This window comes from Schistocerca nitens, chromosome 2 (genome assembly GCF_023898315.1).
Source record: "Schistocerca nitens isolate TAMUIC-IGC-003100 chromosome 2, iqSchNite1.1, whole genome shotgun sequence".
Lineage (NCBI taxonomy): Eukaryota > Metazoa > Arthropoda > Insecta > Orthoptera > Acrididae > Schistocerca > Schistocerca nitens.
The window spans coordinates 573922051-573941443 of NC_064615.1; the positions used below are offsets into that span (position 1 = coordinate 573922051).

At 41.2% G+C, this 19393-nt stretch overlaps 1 protein-coding gene across 1 annotated transcript in view; it reads left to right on the top strand.

Moving 5' to 3' along the window:
• LOC126234498 (cilia- and flagella-associated protein 300-like) overlaps positions 1 to 19393 on the top strand; it is a 218671-nt gene that overhangs the window by 111780 nt on the left and 87498 nt on the right. The gene's annotated exons all lie outside the window — the stretch shown is intronic.

Consider the following 19393-nt stretch of genomic DNA (forward strand, 5'->3'; position numbering starts at 1 on the left):
GATTGATTGGAACCAAAACTGGACATCATCATTGCCTTTCCACTTGTAGAGACCAGAGTGAAATATCAAATTGTTTTAATAGTTTCTGGTATGGGACAACTCCAAGAATCATTATGTCTAAGAAATAAATGTGTGGCACTCCTGGAGTCATGCTGGACCAGTCAGTGGTTTTTGTTGCAAACTCTTAACTAGTCCACAGATAACATTAACATGAGCAGCCTAGAGTTGTGGACAAGTGGTCAATCATCTCCTTAAGATGTTTTGTATTATTTTTGTATAAACTTAAGACAGTTTTGTCAACAAGTGCACAATCATTTTTTATTCATTTTGTATGAACTTGGTACAGTTTTGTGAACATTGAAGAGTTTTATGCTAACCTAAACATAAACAAGTGGTCAATCATCTCCTTAAGATGTTTTGTATTATTTTTGTATAAACTTAAGACAGTTTTGTCAACAAGTGCACAATCATTTTTTATTCATTTTGTATGAACTTGGTACAGTTTTGTGAACATTGAAGAGTTTTATGCTAACCTAAACATAATCAGTGGTTTTGGTTGAAAAGCATTGAGAAATTGTAAGTTATTTGGATATCTTTTACACATGTTTCATTACATGATTACATATGGAAGTAATGCATTTTTCTGTGTGATAGTATGCCCAGAGCAGAGATATTTACTTTATATTACATTTATTGTGCCATAAATACTGCCATTAATTAATTATATGTTCTTACTATTATATAATTGAAATAAATGTATTAGAATACATTTGCTTCTTTTATTGCTGTAAAGAGAGAACTTCAGATGTTAAGAATCATGATATTAGCCCTACACAGTCCAGAAAATTAATGGTTCCATACTGCAGAAATAAAATTGCATTAAGTTGTTAAACAATTGGTGTGGAATAACTATTCCCTCTCGTGAATAATTTATCAATCATGAGTTGTCCCCTTTTAGAAATAATCAATTCAATTCAAAGCGTGCTAGATAGGAGTATTGAGCAGTATCTCATTTCCTTTGATGTAGATTACAAAAAATGTACCCAGAATTAGGGAAAGACAGCAGTGGTCGTTGTAGTGTTGCCATTATTAACTGTCTGTGAAAGACCTTAGACTGAATAATTGGGAACTACGTTTGTGGCTGGGTTCTTTAATTCAGACAGCTCTTCAGCAGTTCCATTGTGGGTTCACGAGATACACTATGTGATCAAAAGTATCCAGACACCCCCAAAACCATACATTTTCATATTAGGTGCATTGTGCTGCCACCTACTGCCAGGTACCCCATATCAGGGACCTCAGTAGTGATTAGACATAGTGAGAGAGCAGAATGGGGTGCTATGCAGAACTCACAGACTTTGAACGTGGTCAGGTGATTGGGTGTCACTTGTGTCATAAGTCTGTATGCAAGATTTCCACACTCCTAAACATCCCTAGGTCCACTGTTTCTGATATGATAGTGAAGTGGAAACATGAAGGGACACGTACAGCACAAAAGCGTACAGGCCAACCTTGTCTGTTGACTGACAGAGATTGCCAACAGCTGAAGAGTGTCATAATGTGTAATAGGCAGACATCTATCCAGACCATCACATAGGAATTCCAAACCGCATCAGGATCAACTGCAAGTACTATGACAGTTAGGTGGGAAGTGAGAAAACTTGGATTTAATGGTCAAGTGGCTGCTCATAAGCCACGAATCACCTAGTAAATGCCAAACGATGCCTCGCTTGGTATAAGGAGCATAAACATTGGATAACTGAACAAAGGAAAAATGTTGTGTGGAGAGACGAATCACGGTATACAAGATCCGATGGCAGGGTGTGGGTGTGGCGAATGCCTGGTGAATGTCATCTGACAGCATGTGTAGTGCCAACAGTAAAATTCGGAGGTGGCGGTGTTATGGCGTGATCATGTTTTCATGGAGGGGCTTGCACCCCATGTTGTTTAGTGTGGCACTATCACAGCACAGGCCTATATTGATGTTTTAAGCACCTTCTTGCTTCCCACTGTTGAAGAGTAATTCGGGGAAGGCAATTGCATCTTTCAACATGATCGAGCACCTGTTCATAATGCACAGCCTGTGGTGGAGTGGTTACATGACAATAACATCCCTGTAATGGACTGGCCTGCACAGAGTCCTGACCTGAATCCTATAGAACACCTTTGGGATGTTTTGAAACGCTGACTTCGTGCCAGGCCACACTGACCAACATTGATACCTCTCCTCATTGCAGCACTCCATGAAGAATGGGTTGCCATTCCCCAAGAAACCTTCCAGCATGTGATTGAATTTATGCCTGCGAGAGTGGAAGCTGTCATCAAGGCTAAGGGTGGGCCAACACCATATTGAATTCCAGCATTACCGATGGAGGGTTCCACGAACTTTAAGTCATTTTCAGCCAGGTGTCTGGATACTTTTGATCACATATTGTATCTCACCACCATTGACAATTTTCTCCTGCTGGACATAATTATACGGAGGCTATCCTATGGAGGAATCATTAAGTAGGCTTTTTTTTTATTTTTTATTTTATTTTATTTTATTTTTTTTAAATCTTGGGAAGGTTTACAATACGACTTGGAGGCATAATATTGCAGGAACACTTCATTATTGGGAACTTCGGGCATTTCTTCTCATCTTTTTGTGTTTCTTCTTGTTTTTTAACTACTTCAGATATCATGATGGGAAATTCTCTAAGACAGTCTCTCAGGGGAGCATCCTCAGTGTTAACACTTTGGCTTTATGTCCATGATTAAGCAGCCAGTATAGGCTATTTGTTTGTAGATGATGTGATAGTTTGCTCCTCCTTCACCTCTGTAATATCAACATATCAATTACAGGTATTCATGAAGGGGCTGAAGGAGTAGATGGTGCAGCAGTTTCAGGTTAGCAGTGGAATCCTAGGAGCATTTACTGTCAATTTCAGTCATGATGAACAGTATTCTGTAGGTGAGGGATTTGCTTAGGTTTCTGGGCCTCAGGTTGTATTACAAACACACTTGGATGCCATAACTGAGGGACCTAAAATGTGGTTCCTCAAAACACTTAGCATTTTGAAGTGTCTTATGCATTCAGCTTGAAGATCTTTTAAAAAACACATGCCCCAATTTATAAAGCCTTCATGTGGTTACTTATTTTTTTATTGTAAAAAATAAATACATACTCATCAGCAAGATCTGCCAGTCTAAAAGATCAACACTGATCACTATGAGGTGATAAGGCTGGCCATAAGCAACTACAGAATAAGTCCCATTCCAGTTGCTGCACCAAGACTGGTTAGCAACTACTGTTCATTTGACAGTGATTTCTCATGGTGCATCAAGCATAGAGGTTCTTGTCTGATCATAAACACCATCTGGTCAGTCACTCATCCATCACTTTCACCAGCTGCCCAAGTGCAACAAAATGCGAAGCAAGACTTTGCAGTACTTGGTGTGGAGCCAGTTTCAGTCATTACACAAGAGTGGAATCAGCTGCCACCCTGAATGCTCAGAGGCCCAAAGTTAATTTAGATTTACAACAGACTGACAAAATACTGCTAGTGATTTCATTTTTCAAACAAAATTTTAACCTATGATGCAGGTATCACAATTACATACTGGGTATGTTGATGAGTGTAAGCTGGGAGATGATGTTTATGCTCACTGATTTGTCCCAGTCATGTTTTCAGAATATGCCCACTCAACAAGTTTGGTTTATGATGTGGAGGGAGATGTATGCAATTTTGAGGATGTTAGATCAATGACACATGTTTATAAACTGGAAGATGCAGCAACCAAAGAGACATTTACAATAGTTACAGTTTCGAAAAACAAAATCACCTGCTGTAGCCCTGTGGCCAGGAGAAGGATCATGCATCATTGAGAGATGTGAATGGAAGTGAGGGAAAACAAACTGTAGTTATATAACTTAGTATCCAACAGTCTCATCACCCTATCTAGCCAGAGAGGTGAAATGAAGTGCTGCTAACATGTCTTCAGGTAAAATATTGCCGTTTGATGTATGGTTTCATCCTATTGCAAGAATATCCACCATTTGCAGTGCTTGTGTGTACATGTGTTAATATGCACATTTTGTGTGAGTGCACTCATTTTGCAACAGGGAAGGTACCTCAATTTTGCTAATGGTTTATCTTTATAATGTAGGTGACAACACACAAAATGTTGAACTTTTGCTCTTCAACTCAACTCTTTGAGCAAGTGTTGTTTAGTTAGTTTTTAACTTGTTCCTCAAAGTGATATACCTAATAAATTTTCTCGTGTGGCTGCCTTACAACTTTTCAGAATATCTTTATTAGTTTATCAATTTTTATAATTTTTCTACCCAGGGTGTACCATAACTCAGATCTAGTTCTAGTGGCCAAATTAATAGGTGTCCTGTATGCAAATGGCAACATAACCAACAAAAATATACGGTACCATAACATTCATACTGTTGCATTAAAGCATTGCTAGGAAACAAATAAACTGCATTAGTAGTGTTGACAATAAATCGGACCATGACCATCTAGTAACACTGTTTTGTCTTAAGCTTTATTATCAAAAAAGTTAGCTGTGGTTCATAATTGATATATAAACTTACTGCAGGTCCACTGTGTCCTTTGTACATAAGGAAAACTACAAACACCAGTCCATTTTGCAATTACTTCAAACAGTAGGAGAGAATTTTTTGAGAAAAATTATATTTAAAGCTAAAAAAATGCATAACAGTTATTTATAGGCCCACTTTATGTGTATAGAAAATACGAGAAATATGGAAAGCTGTTTACCAAATGAATGACAAAAAATGTACTAAGAAGATGATACATACAGCTAATACTGAAGGCACTTACATACCTAATTTATGAAATCTTAACAGCCTTTGCATAAATATTAATGACAGTGTTTCACATTCCAATAATCACCTAGCAGTTATTGAGGATTCAAATTTTCCAAAATAATGCTCTTAATTCTAATTATGCCAATGAAAATGAAAATGAAAATGTATATACAGGCTGTTCAATTCATCTGAAGACATCGAAAACAATACACTGGACATAAAAAAATTATAATAAAAATCTGTTCGTCTTGGAGGGGGACATCTAGTGATACCAAACTCAAATCCCCATCACACCCTGTGTCTTGGGGCAGGGGGCAACTTTGAAATCTTAAACAGGAACCCCCAAGTTTTATTGCAGATTTGGATTCTATGGAAACAATACATAAGTATTAGCTGAAATGTTTTTTTGTTAAGTGGCAGATGGCACTGTAATTGGAAAAATCAAAATGGGAAGAAAATTGCGTTTCAACAATCTATCCAATGACACAGGGCAGGCAATTATTTTACAACTTTTGATGGGTCAGAGGAAAATAATGTTGAGAATGGGGTTTCCCATTAAAAGTTAAGAAAAATTGACACTCTTACCCTCACAGTCTTCCCCCATGAACCGTGGACCTTGCCGTTGGTGGGGAGGCTTGCGTGCCTCAGCGATACAGATGGCCGTACCGTAGGTGCAACCACAACGGAGGGGTATCTGTTGAGAGGCCAGACAAACATGTGGTTCCTGAAGAGGGGCAGCAGCCTTTTCAGTAGTTGCAGGGGCAACAGTCTGGATGATTGACTGATCTGGCCTTGTAACATTAACCAAAATGGCCTTGCTGTGCTGGTACTGCGAACGGCTGAAAGCAAGGGGAAACTACAGCCGTAATTTTTCCCGAGGACATGCAGCTTTACTGTATGATTAAATGATGATGGCGTCCTCTTGGGTAAAATATTCCGGAGGTAAAATAGTCTCCCATTCGGTTCTCCAGGCGGGGACTACTCAAGAGGACGTCGTTATCAGGAGAAAGAAAACTGGCATTCTACGGATCGGAGCGTGGAATGTCAGATCCCTTAATCGGGCAGGTAGGTTAGAAAATTTAAAAAGGGAAATGGATAGGTTAAAGTTAGATATAGTGGGAATTAGTGAAGTTCGGTGGCAGGAGGAACAAGACTTTTGGTCAGGTGATTACAGGGTTATAAATACAAAATCAAATAGGGGTAATGCAGGAGTAGGTTTAATAATGAATAAAAAAATAGGAGTGCGGGTTAGCTACTACAAACAGCATAGTGAACGCATTATTGTGGCCAAGATAGACACAAAGCCCATGCCTACTACAGTAGTACAAGTTTATATGCCAACTAGCTCTGCAGATGATGAAGAAATTGATGAAATGTATGACGAGATAAAAGAAATTATTCAGGTAGTGAAGGGAGACGAAAATTTAATAGTCATGGGTGACTGGAATTCGTCAGTAGGAAAAGGGAGAGAAGGAAACATAGTAGGTGAATATGGATTGGGGGGAAGAAATGAAAGAGGAAGCCGCCTTGTAGAGCACAGAGCATAACTTAATCATAGCTAACACTTGGTTCAAGAATCATAAAAGAAGGTTGTATACCTGGAAGAATCATGGAGATACTAATAGGTATCAGATAGATTATATAATGGTAAGACAGAGATTTAGGAACCAGGTTTTAAATTGTAAGACATTTCCAGGGGCAGATGTGGATTCTGACCACAATCTATTGGTTATGAACTGCAGATTGAAACTGAAGAAACTGCAAAAAGGTGGGAATTTAAGGAGATGGGTCCTGGATAAACTGAAAGAACCAGAGGTTGTAGAAAGTTTCAGGGAGAGCATAAGGGAACAATTGACAGGAATGGCGGAAAGAAATACAGTAGAAGAAGAATGGGTAGCTCTGAGGGATGAAGTAGTGAAGGCAGCAGAGGATCAAGTAGGTAAAAAGACGAGGGCTAATAGAAATCCTTGGGTAACAGAAGAAATGTTGAATTTAATTGATGAAAGGAGAAAATATAAAAATGCAGTAAATGAAGCAGGCAAAATGGAATACAAGCATCTCAAAAATGAGATTGACAGGAAGTGCAAAATGGCTAAGCAGGGATGGCTAGAGGACAAATGTAAGGATGTAGAGGCTTGTCTCACTAGGGGTAAGATAGATACTGCCTACAGGAAAATTAAAGAGACCTTTGGAGAGAAGAGAACCACTTGTATGAATATCAAGAGCTCAGATGGCAACCCAGTTCTAAGCAAAGAAGGGAAGGCAGAAAGGTGGAAGGAGTATATAGAGGGTTTATACAAGGGCGAAGTACTTGAGGACAATATTATGGAAATGGAAGAGGATGTAGATGAAGATGAAGATGAAATGGGAGATAAGATACTGCGTGAAGAGTTTGACAGAGCACTGAAAGACCTGAGTCGAAACAAGGCCCCGGGAGTAGACAACATTCCATTAGAACTACTGATGGCCTTGGGAGAGCCAGTCATGACAAAACTCTACCATCTGGTGAGCAAGATGTATGAGACAGGCGAAATACCCACATACTTCAAGAAGAATATAATAATTCCAATACCAAAGAAAGCAGGTGTTGACAGATGTGAAAATTACCTAACTATCAGTTTAATAAGTCACAGCTGCAAAATACTTACGCGAATTCTTTACAGACGAATGGAAAAACTGGTAGAAGCGGACCTTGGGGATGATCAGTTTGGATTCCGTAGAAATGTTGGAACACGTGAGGCAATACTAACCTTATGACTTATCTTAGAAGAAAGATTAAGAAAAGGAAAACCTACGTTTCTAGCATTTGTAGACTTAGAGAAAGCTTTTGACAACGTTAACTGGAATACTCTCTTTCAAATTCTGAAGGTGGCAGGGGTAAAATACAGGGAGCGAAAGGCTATTTACAATTTGTACAGAAACCAGATGGCAGTTATAAGAGTCGAGGGGCATGAAAGGGAAGCAGTGGTTGGGAAAGGAGTGAGACAGGGTTGTAGCCTCTCCCCGATGTTATTCAATCTGTATATTGAGCAAGCAGTAAAGGAAACAAAAGAAAAATTCGGAGTAGGTATTAAAATTCATGGAGAAGAAGTAAAAACTTTGAGGTTCGCCGATGACATTGTAATTCTGTCAGAGACAGCAAAGGACTTGGAAGAGCAGTTGAACGGAATGGACAGTGTCTTGAAAGGAGGATATAAGATGAACATCAACAAAAGCAAAACGAGGATAATGGAATGTAGTCAAATTAAATTGGGTGATGCCGAGGGTATGAGATTAGGAAATGAGACACTTAAAGTAGTAAAGGAGTTTTGCTATTTAGGGAGTAAAGTAACTGATGATGGTCGAAGTAGAGAGGATATAAAATGTAGACTGGCGATGGCAAGGAAATCGTTTCTGAAGAAGAGAAATTTGTTAACATCGGGTATAGATTTAAGTGTCAGGAAGTCGTTTCTGAAAGTATTTGTATGGAGTGTAGCCATGTATGGAAGTGAAACATGGACTATAAATAGTTTGGACAAGAAGAGAATAGAAGCTTTCGAAATGTGGTGCTACAGAAGAATGCTGAAGATAAGGTGGGTAGATCACGTAACTAATGAGGAGGTATTGAATAGGATTGGGGAGAAGAGAAGTTTGTGGCACAACTTGACTAGAAGAAGGGATCGGTTGGTAGGACATGTTTTGAGGCATCAAGGGATCACAAATTTAGTATTGGAGGGCAGCGTGGAGGGTAAAGATCGTAGAGGGAGACCAAGAGATCAATACACTAAGCAGATTCAGAAGGATGTAGGTTGCAGTGGGTACTGGGAGATGAAGAAGCTTGCACAGGATAGAGTAGCATGGAGAGCTGCATCAAACCAGTCTCAGGACTGAAGACCACAACAACAACAACCCTCACAGTATGGTGATTGGGGTGGCTGGGGGGGGGGGGGGGGGGGGGAGGGGGGATGTTAATTCAAGTGTCATTGGATAACCTTTTGAAACATACAATTTTCTACTTATTTTGATTTTTCTGACTACAGCATCATCTGTCATGAAATGAAAAAATATTTCAGAGAAAACTTATGTATTTTTGTCCATAGAATCTAAATCTGAAATAAAAAATGAGGGTTCCCATTGAAGTTTCAAACTTCCTTCCCTCCCCCTCCGCACCCCAACACATAGGGTGTGGTTGGCAGTGAAATTCCATATCACTGTATATTCCCCATTGAGACAAACAAATTTCAACTGTAAATTTTTTCAATCTGATGTGTAGTTTTTAAGATATTTTGATGTCTTCAGATAAATTGTACATACTGTATATAAACGGTGAGCCAGGAAGAAAGGTACAAGCTTTGAGGGGTGATAATATCAGACATTCTGAACAAAGAATTTCATATGGACATATACCCTATACCAAAACATTTCCAAGATGTTGACAAGCTTGGCTCATGTAATGCATTGCACAACAGAAGGGCATCACTTTCTCAAAACAATCATCACTGGTGGTGAGTCATGGGAATATGACAGCATGCCAAGAACCAAACAGGCCTCTATGGACTGGAAACATGCTGGTTTTCCAATATGAAAGAAATTCAAAGTGACTCAGAGTGCTAGGAAAGTGCTTGTGACAGTGTTCTGGGATATAAATGGTGTGTTATTGGTGGACTTTGCTGAACACAGGAACACTGTGAATGCTGCAGCCTACATCAAAACCTTGGTTAAGTTACATCATGTCCTACACAACAAACACCACAACGTCAATGCTGACAGTGTCAAACTACTTCATGACAATATTCACCCCCAAGTTACTGCTCTGGTTCATGAGAAAATCGCCAGATTTGGTTGGGAGGTGCTCCAACATCCACCATCTTGTACGTAGAAGAAGGTGCAATTAGATGAATGACGAACACTAACTTCACTTAACGAAGGTTTATTCAGCACTTGCGCATACAAGAGTGTGGAGCAAACTGCCTCCGGCCATTAACACATACAGTATATATACAGCTACAGAACATTTGAGTACAATGATTCTTGATATTTGTGGAAACTTCTAGAATGTATTCAAACCAAATATAGAAATTAAAATTGTACAGTCCAGGTGAGTTTTGATCTCATGACCCTCCATGCAACAGTTCAGCATCATAACCACTACACCACAGTGCTACTCAGCTTCTTCTGTGACAATACAGTTCAGACCTTGCACCATCACACTTTTATCTGTTTGGTCTCATGAAGAAACTCCTGGCTGGTCAATGCTTTTTGACAGAGTGGAAGTGAAATCAGCAGTCTGCAGATGGCTATACTTCAATCAAATGGGATTCTGTGAACAGGGCATATTGAAACTGGTACCACGATGGGAGAAGTGTGTTGAGAATGTTGGTGACTATGTAGAAGAGTAGGTAACAGTTGTAAGTTCCTTTGTGAGGTGTTTTGCTTTTTACCTATTAAACTTCTTGGTAATAAAATTATTGTGCACTACTTTCTGATCTTCCCTTGTACTATGTAGAAGAGTAGGTAACAGTTGTAAGTTCCTTTGTGAGGTGTTTTGCTTTTTACCTATTAAACTTCTTGGTAATAAAATTATTGTGCACTACTTTCTGATCTTCCCTTGTACCTAAGCAACAGTGCATTTTTAGTGCCCACCAGGAGGCAACCCAGACAAATACTGCTCATCATTACTTGCATGAAGTACCCAGTGTTGACCAAAAGCATCAGTTTCCATAATGAAATTTACACTCTGCAGCAGAGGGTGTGCTGATATGAAACTTCCTTGCAGACTACAAATGTGTGCCAGACCAAAACTCAAACTCAGAGCCTCTGTCTTTTGCAGGCAAGTGCTATACCAACTGAGATACCCAAGCATGAGATACTGCCAGAAATAAAGCTGTGAGGATGGGTCATGAGATATGCTTGGGTAGCTTGGTTGGTAGAGCACTTGCCTGCAAAAGGCAAAGGTCTTGAGTTTGATTCTTGGCCTGACACACAGTTTTAATCTGGCAGGAAGTTTCATATCAGCTAACACTCCACTTAAGAGTGAAAATTTCATTCTGGAAATGTCCCCCCAAGATGTGGCGAAGCCATGTCTCTGCAATTTCCTTTCTTCCAAAAGTGCTAGTCCAGCAAGTTTTGCAAGAGAATGTCAGTGAAGTTTGGAAGGTAAGAGATGAGGTACTGGTGGAACTAAAGCTGTGAGGATGGGTTGTGAGTCATGCTTGGGTAGCTCACATAGTAGAGCACTTGGCCTGCAAATGGCAGAGGTCCTGAGTTCAAGTCTGAGTCTGGCGCACTGTTTTACTTTACCAGTAGGTTTCATGTCAGCAGGCACTCAGCTGAAGAGTGAAAATTTCATTCTGGAAACTTCCCCCAAGCTATGATTAAGCTATGTCTCCACAATATCTTCACTACCAGGAATGTTAGTCCTGCAGGTTTCACAGGAGAACTTTTGTGAAGAGTGGAAGGTAAAAGTAAAGCTGTGAGGATGAGCCATGAGTCGTGCCTGCGTAGCTCATTTTGCAGAGCACTTGCTTGTTAAAGGCAAAGGTCCTGAGTTTGAGTCTCAGTCTGGCACATAGTTTTAATCTACCAGAAATTTTCATATCAGTGTGCACTCCACTGCAGGGTGCAAATTTTGTTCTGAGAATATCCCCCAGTCTGTGGCTAAGCCTTATCTCCACAATATCCTTTCTTCCAGGAGAGCTAATACTGTGAGTTTCATGGAGAACTTTTGTGATGTATGGTAGTTAGGAGTTGAGATACTGGTGCAAGTAAAGCTCTGAGGATTGGTTGTGAGTCATGCTTGGGTGGCTCAGTCAGTAGAGCACTTAACTGACTTACCTGCAAAAGGCAAAGGTCCTGAGTTCAAGTCTAAGTCTGGCCCATAGTTTTAATCTGCCACTAAGTTTCAAGCAGTGGCTTGTTTCCCATTACAGACAAAATTGTTCTTAAAGTGTAATTTTATTTGGCCATTCAATAGAATGCTCACTAATTAGTCTAGTGTGATACACATTTTATTGATTTGATATGAATGTATTATCGTTTGACCATTGCACAGAGTACTGTACATATGACATAGTATTAAGCATCCCTGGTGGAGATAAACAACTGAAAGAGATGAAAACGTAAGTTTCCAGGTCTGGATGGAATCCCAATTCAGTTTTGCAAAGAGTACTCTATGTCATTGGCCACTTACTTAGTTTGTATTTATCGTGAGTCTCTTGACCAGCGAAAAGTGCCAAATGACTAGAAAAAAGTGCAAGTGACTCCTGTATATAAGGAGGGTAAAAGAAGAGTCCCACAAAATTACAGACCAATATCCTTAACATTGGTTTGCTGCAGAGTTCTGGAGCATATTCTGAGTATGAATGTAATAAATTTCATAGAGACCAAAAAGCTCGTGTCCACAAATTGGCACAGCTTTAGAAAGCATAGCTTGTACAAAACTCAGCTTGCTCTTTTCTCACATGATATACTGTGAACTATGGATGAAGGGCAACAGGCAGATTCCGTATTTCCAGATTTCCATAAAGCATTCAACATGGTACCCCACTGCAGACTGTTAACAAAGGAACATGCATTTGGAATAGGCTTCCAGATGTGTAACTGGCCTGAAGACTTTTTAAGTAATAGAACCCAGTATGTTTGTCGTTGACAGTGAGTGTTCATCAGAGACAAGACATCAGGACGGCTCCAGGGAAATGTAATAGAACCACTGTTATTTTCTATATACGTAAATGATCTTGCAGACTGTGTGGGCAGCACTCTGCAGTTGTACATTGATGGTGCTGTGGTGTACAGGAAGGTATCAGAGATAAGTGACTGAGGTTGACACAAGATGACCTAGACAAAATTTCTAGTTGGTGTGATGAATGGGAGCTGGCTCTCAATGTAGAGAAATGAAAGCTAATGCATATGAGTAGGAGAAACAAACATGTAATGTTTGGATACAGCATTAGTTGTGTCCTGCTCGACACAGTCACATCATTTAAATATCTGGGCATAACGTTGCAAAGTGATAAGAAATGGAACGAGCATGTGACGACTGTGGTGGGGAAGGCGCATGGCCAACTTCAATTTATTGGGAGAATTTTAGGAAAGTGTTGTTCATCTATAAAGGAGACAGCTTGTAAGATACTAGTGTGACCTATTCTTGAGTATTGGTCAAGTGTTTGGGATTCACACCGGGTCAGATTGAAAGAAGACACTGAAGCAGTTCAGAGGTGAGCTGCTAGATTTGATACCAGCAGGTCCAGTCAGCATGCAAGTGTTATGGGTATGCTTTGGGAGCTCAAGTGGGAATTCCTGGAGGAAAGAAGATATTCATTTTGAAGAACACTACTGCGAAAGTTTAGAGAGCTGGCATTTGAAGCAGACTGCAGAACAGTCCTACTGCCTCCAACATATATATTGCATAGGGACCATGAAGATAAGATATGAGAAATTAGGCTCATATGGAGGCATATAGGTAGTCGTTTTTCTTTAACTCTATCTGCAAGTGGAACAAGAAAGGAAGCAACTAGTTGTGGTATAGTGACTTACAGAGTACATATGTAGATGTAGATATAGAATATGTATTAACAGGAACAGTCAATTGTGAAAAATAACTGGTACTGCAGCAACTACAGCACCTCCCTGCCCAACATTTCCTGCTACTGCCACGCAACAGTACTGCTTAGTTGCTGCTGGTGTACTGGTTGTTCTTTACATTTTACTGCCCCTGCCAATACATAATGATAAAATGAATATAGCACTAGACTAATTTGGTTTTGTTGTGTCAAATGGGCATCTAAAATCCCATTTTAGAAATAGTTTTGTTTGTAATGGGAAAAAACAGAGCTTTCCACCAAAACTGTGCATCACAGGCAAGATTTTACAAGCAGTGTTTGTTTGGGCTGACTCCAGCAACATGTTACAAAAATATCTGTCAAAACACCATGGAAAATGTACATGGTGGCTCTTAGGAGGGACGTCGTATATATCAGCAACAAGTAAGCCACTATTAAAGAAAGGGAAAACAATGACAATCATTAACAGTTCCTGGCCTACCTCCAGATTGGTCCATCTTTGTTGTTGGTTAGTCTGTAGGTTTGACTGCCATTTAGAGCACTCAGGTTCAATTTCTGTTACTGTTAGTGATTTTTGTTTGGTGAAAGTACTGAAACAAGATGCACACAGCCTCATGAGCCTAATTGAGAAGCTATTTGAATGAGAAGTATCCCTTCCAAGACCTGGAAATTTCACTGTAGAGGGGAGAGCAGTCTTCTGACTGTATACTCCTCTATACCACATCTAAATAATGTGATTTGGTGATTTGCCAGAAGATGGCATGGCAGCTGGTCAGTACTGGATGGTCCTCAGGGCATGATAAAGGAGTTACTAATTTCAGTCTATCAAATATTCTGAAAGTGCTGAGGAAGTGATATACCACCATGTAGTAAAACTGTAGTGTATTAAGCCTTGCCAATTTATTAATCATTCTGGCTATGTTGAATGATTGAGCAATCTTTGTGTGTGAGTGGCCCCATTGGGAATGCACTGCCATAACAAAATTTTTAATTTCAGACAAATGGCTAAAACATCTCATGTACATTACCCAAAATTAAATGTTTCTGGACATGATTAAAAATCATGAAGATACTTTTATTTGTAAGTCTCCTACATATATGTTTATTAATACTCATACTGTTCCTGTCGAATACATTACTTACTACTAATCTGAGAGCTCTATGATCTGACATGATAGTTCCATTCCTTTTCATCAGTAAATATCTCATCAAGTGTTGCTATAATGCTGGTGACCTTATGTGCAGCTATTAGCATATGTTGCAAAGAGTTTATCAGCTGTTGCTTTTTTGTACAAGTGACTTTAAAATTAACATGGGAAGTCACCAACCACAATGCTGAATTTTAAATAATATTTCAATTCATTAGCTCCTATTAATTTTCAAGAAAGTCTGTAAAATTTCCTGACAACGAGTGATATAAAAATGCATTAACAACTTTGCTTTCCATTAATTATCACATATAGTACTGAGCTTATTAATTTTCATAATTTTTACTTTTGCACCTACCCTACAATACATGTATGTTCCACCACATTTGTGTTTTGACCTACTAAAGTAGTTAACCATTTCAGACCTAAAATACAATCCATACTCTCAACTTTTTGTTGCCAGTGTTGGCTTCCGAATGATGCTGAAACATACCTGAGGTGATCACTCTCCTAAACTTCTGATGCATCAGTTTTATTCCGTAAAAGTTGTACATATAGGCAAAAATGACCTCACTTTCTTATTCTGCTCCATTAGTAGCCATAAAAAAACCGTCATTACGTTGCAGAGTGAGTCCTCTCCACTTTCTTGGCTGAAGGTTTCTGTTGCATTTGTGGCGTTGATAGGTCACATCGACCACACAAATTACAATCTTTGGTATATTAACTGCTCGGACGAGCTGCCATGTTTAATTCAGTCTGCCTTTGTACTTCATGCAGTGTTCATGTGTATCAGTCTTTATTGTAAAATTTATGTGTATATAGGAAACTAGGGAACTGTTTATTACGTATATTACGATCCGTAACCAGAATCCCATATTGGTGACCCTGGTCAAAAAGTTCTATGTCTTCCACGACTTCCGTGCCAGTCATATAGAATCAACAGGTTTCACATCCAACGCCATGGCTACTTCATCGAACATTCTTTAGAAAGATTTAGAGGCCCATCTCTTATGACCAGGTCAACACAACCCTCCACCGTCAGTTATTTTACAGCTAACAGACAATGATCTATTATCTTCAACGAGGGTAACCTCTACTTTAGCAACTCCACAATGATCAAATGTTACGCAGTTACCTCAGACAATGGACTCAGGCTTTGATTCACTGGATTACGCACAACAACAAGTGAAAAGTGAAATGGATGATCTATTAAATAGTGTAGTGATTGAGCACCCATACAAAGTTCAAAGGGACCGAAATTCGCACACGTGCTTTGATCCTCTATGCGCCACAATGTTAGTTACAGTAGTGCCATGTGCAACACTGCCATTTGTGCAAAATGCACACACAGTCAACTATTACCAAGCTATGCCAGCCTCGCCTTCCTTCAAATCAGTAACAGACATTTTTATGCATCCAGTTCACCAGAACAAACCACTGGATCGGTGGCCCAGTTTCGCGACCACATGGGCACGATTGCACCCAACATAGCCTCTTCACACAACAACGTTGTACTATGACAGTGCGACCGCCAACAGGTTTCACCAGTGTTTTATGGTCCTACCACAAAGGGTGCCTGGCCAGTGTGCATGGGAAACTCTTGTTGTTGCCACTTTAAGTTCCAGGCCACCTTCCCCCTAACCCCCTCCCCCTCACCCATGGGGGGCTTCGATTCCGACCATACAACCACTCGCTCCTTCCACAGTACTGTCTGCGTCTGCCGCTCCAGCCTTCTGCATCATTTCCAAGTTGGACAATGTCAGTGCTATTACTGCAATTTCTGGTCCAGTTTACAGGCCTGCATTACGTGCCACTCGCCCGTTCACTCCCACGGTACTGACCGTGCCTGCTGCATCATGTTTTTGGGTGTCTTCAGAGACATTACAACCAGCCATTGTTCCAAAAGTATGTGCTAGTAACATTTTTGTTCCGGTGATGCCGGATCCCAGCATGAACTCTTGTGCAGCGGGACCGCAGACCTTCCAAGACACACTGAAGCCACCTTCGCCTCCACCTCCAGGCCGCCTACCCGAGCTACCTCCCCTAATGAGGACAATCCAGTTTCATTGTTTGTACTGGCGGAACACCTCTTCAAGCTGCATCAAGTGACTGATGACAACTCCAAGTTCCTATGTTTGGTCACACACCTTCATGACCACTCGGATTTAATTTGTGATCTCCTAATTTCGCCTCCTCTGCCATCAAAGTACGAGTTCACCAAGGAAACGATATTGGACTGACTTGCCTGTTTGCCACAAGAATTGATAATCAAGATTCTGTATGAGGAGCACCTGGGGGAACGCATTCCGTCACAACTTTGGCGCCGCCTCAGGTTACCCGTGAGTGAACACACAATGCCAGACGTCACTCTGTGGGTGGTATGGTCTGCCAAGTTACCTACCGACCTACAGATGCACCTAATGCTGCACTCTTTTGAGTCTATTGGTTCTTACCTACACATTGCAGATCAGATGCATGTGCTTCTGCGCCAGAAACACCCAACTCATCCGCCATCGCTGTGTGACACTACACCTCCTGTTTACCAGCCGTCTGCAGGCAGGGGCAGGGCCCGTTTCGCTTCCATGCCTTCTACGCTGCCAGGCAGTATTCGTTTGCTGTCTCCTCTTTCCGAGCACTCAAGACTTGCCCACACTCCGTACATCCTGGCTTACATCCCAGAACAGATCAACAAGGACAAGCCTCCCCGCTATCACAGTTACCACCACATCCGGCTCATCCGTAGTGTTGGTACCACAAGATTTTTGGGGATGAGGCCAAGAAGTGCAGGTTACCTTGCCAACACCCAAATGCTGACCACAGGAACTAAGTGAAGTCGAGTTCTGCAGAGAACTTCACAGCCCCTGTCCCCTAACATTGCACTCCATCCACTTGTCCCCTCGGCTGAGTGGTCGTTTATACGTGACAGACATTTCATCGCAGTTTGTCTACCTAATTGACACTGGTGATGATGTGTCTATCATACGTCGATCATTGGCTCCTACCGACTTTTCCCAACAAAGTCTCTCCTACAAGCTGTCAACACATCAATGTTACAAACTGTCAGTTCTGTGAAAGTGATGGTACACCTATCTCCTTCTCTGCGTTTCCTGTGGACCTTCTACCTTACTGACAACAACGAACCAATTCTTGGTATGGATTTTTTGTCCCATTACAAGCTCTCCCCATGCATAGTCCAGTGTTCAGTGTTACACCACCTGTCTAACACTCAGATAATGTGTTCCGGCATCCATATTCCTCGTTCCGTTTCCGCCACAACATGGGATTTAGTTCGTGAGTGTTCCACCGTCGCGCGCAAGATTTTGACCTGAGTCACTAACCTACTTTCAGAATATAACTGAGTGGTGCACCTCCACCGGGAGAACAATGAGTCGAAACAATGCATCGCTCACACTTATAATGAGCTCGCTGCGGCCTGCAACTCACTGTTGAAACTGCAATCCACAGTTCCTTCACCAGATTGAACTTCATCACAAAGCATCAGTTCGAACAATCATCAGGTTAGTTCGAAAACATTCATTGCATGTGACAATTCGCGTTCAGTGACCTCCGCACTGCCCAAGCGCCCACTATGCGCAGTGCCTCATGTTTCAAACAGTGTCTCTAATAGCAGTCGCTCGCACAGCATGACCACGCCCACTATGCAGGCAGCCGCCCCACTTGTTGATAAACATTCCCCCTCTCCCACATGCCAGCCAAACAACTCGGTGGCCATCGCTGTCCCTCGTGCGATGCCAGCACCTCTCTTGCCCGTGCTGGTTACCCAAGGTAAAGTTAACAACAGACAGTCACTGCGCGCCCCACTCTGCTCCGTGCTGTGCATGCAGCCAACCTCTACAAACAAGCACACGCTGTGCTCGCGTAATAGGCATGTGACTTTGGTGCTGCCTTTTCCCACTCGCGCTAATGGCTATGCCTCATCACGCCCCACTCATCCCAAAACTCCTCCTCAGAACGTTACTCAGCCTTGTGTGGAGTTTTCAGTCTCTTCCGCCACTGACGGAATGACACACAATATAATTACCACTGCCGGCCCTCCTATTAGACAAAAGGTTAGATGCTTCAACCCCATTAAGTTGCGCATGGCCCAACAGCAAATTATCGAACTTCTGGAGGCAGGTATTCTACAGCCATTGGACAGCAATTGGTTTTCACCAATTCACCTCGTCACCAAACGCGATGGTTCTTTTTGAATGTGTGGTGATTACAGACGTTTAAATCCTCGCACTGTCATGGAAAATTACCCTGTGCCAAACATAAATGATTTCACTCATATGTTATTGGGCTCCACAATCTTCAGTGTGATTGACTGCAAACATGCTTATCACCAGATTCCCGTAGTACCGGAAGACATTCCAAAGACTGCGATCATCACACTGCTCAGTTTGTTCCAGTACAACTTCATGTCATTTGGTTTAAAGAATGCGGCACAAACGTGGCAATGTTTCATTGACTCAATCTTACGACGATTCGAGCTCTGCTTTGCATACCTGGATGAGATACTCATTTTCAGCAAATCGACTGAAGACCACGAAGATCATTTATCCCAGGTCCTCCAGACTTTGGCATCCAGCGGTGTCGAGGTCAACAAAGAAAAATTGCAATTGCTTCAGTCTTCTGTGACATATTTGGGTTACACTGTCTCTGCAGATGGAATACAGCCTCCCAAACCCCACATGCAGGCTATCACATCATTGCCACCACCAGCTACGTACAAAGAACTCAGTCGTTTCCTAGGTACTGTAAATTACTACTGCCATCATCTACCTTCTGCCGCCACCATGCAGGCCCCGCTGACAGACTCACTCTCTGGCAAACAAACTTCAGACATTAAACCAGTCCATTTGACTCAACCCCTGCTAGAG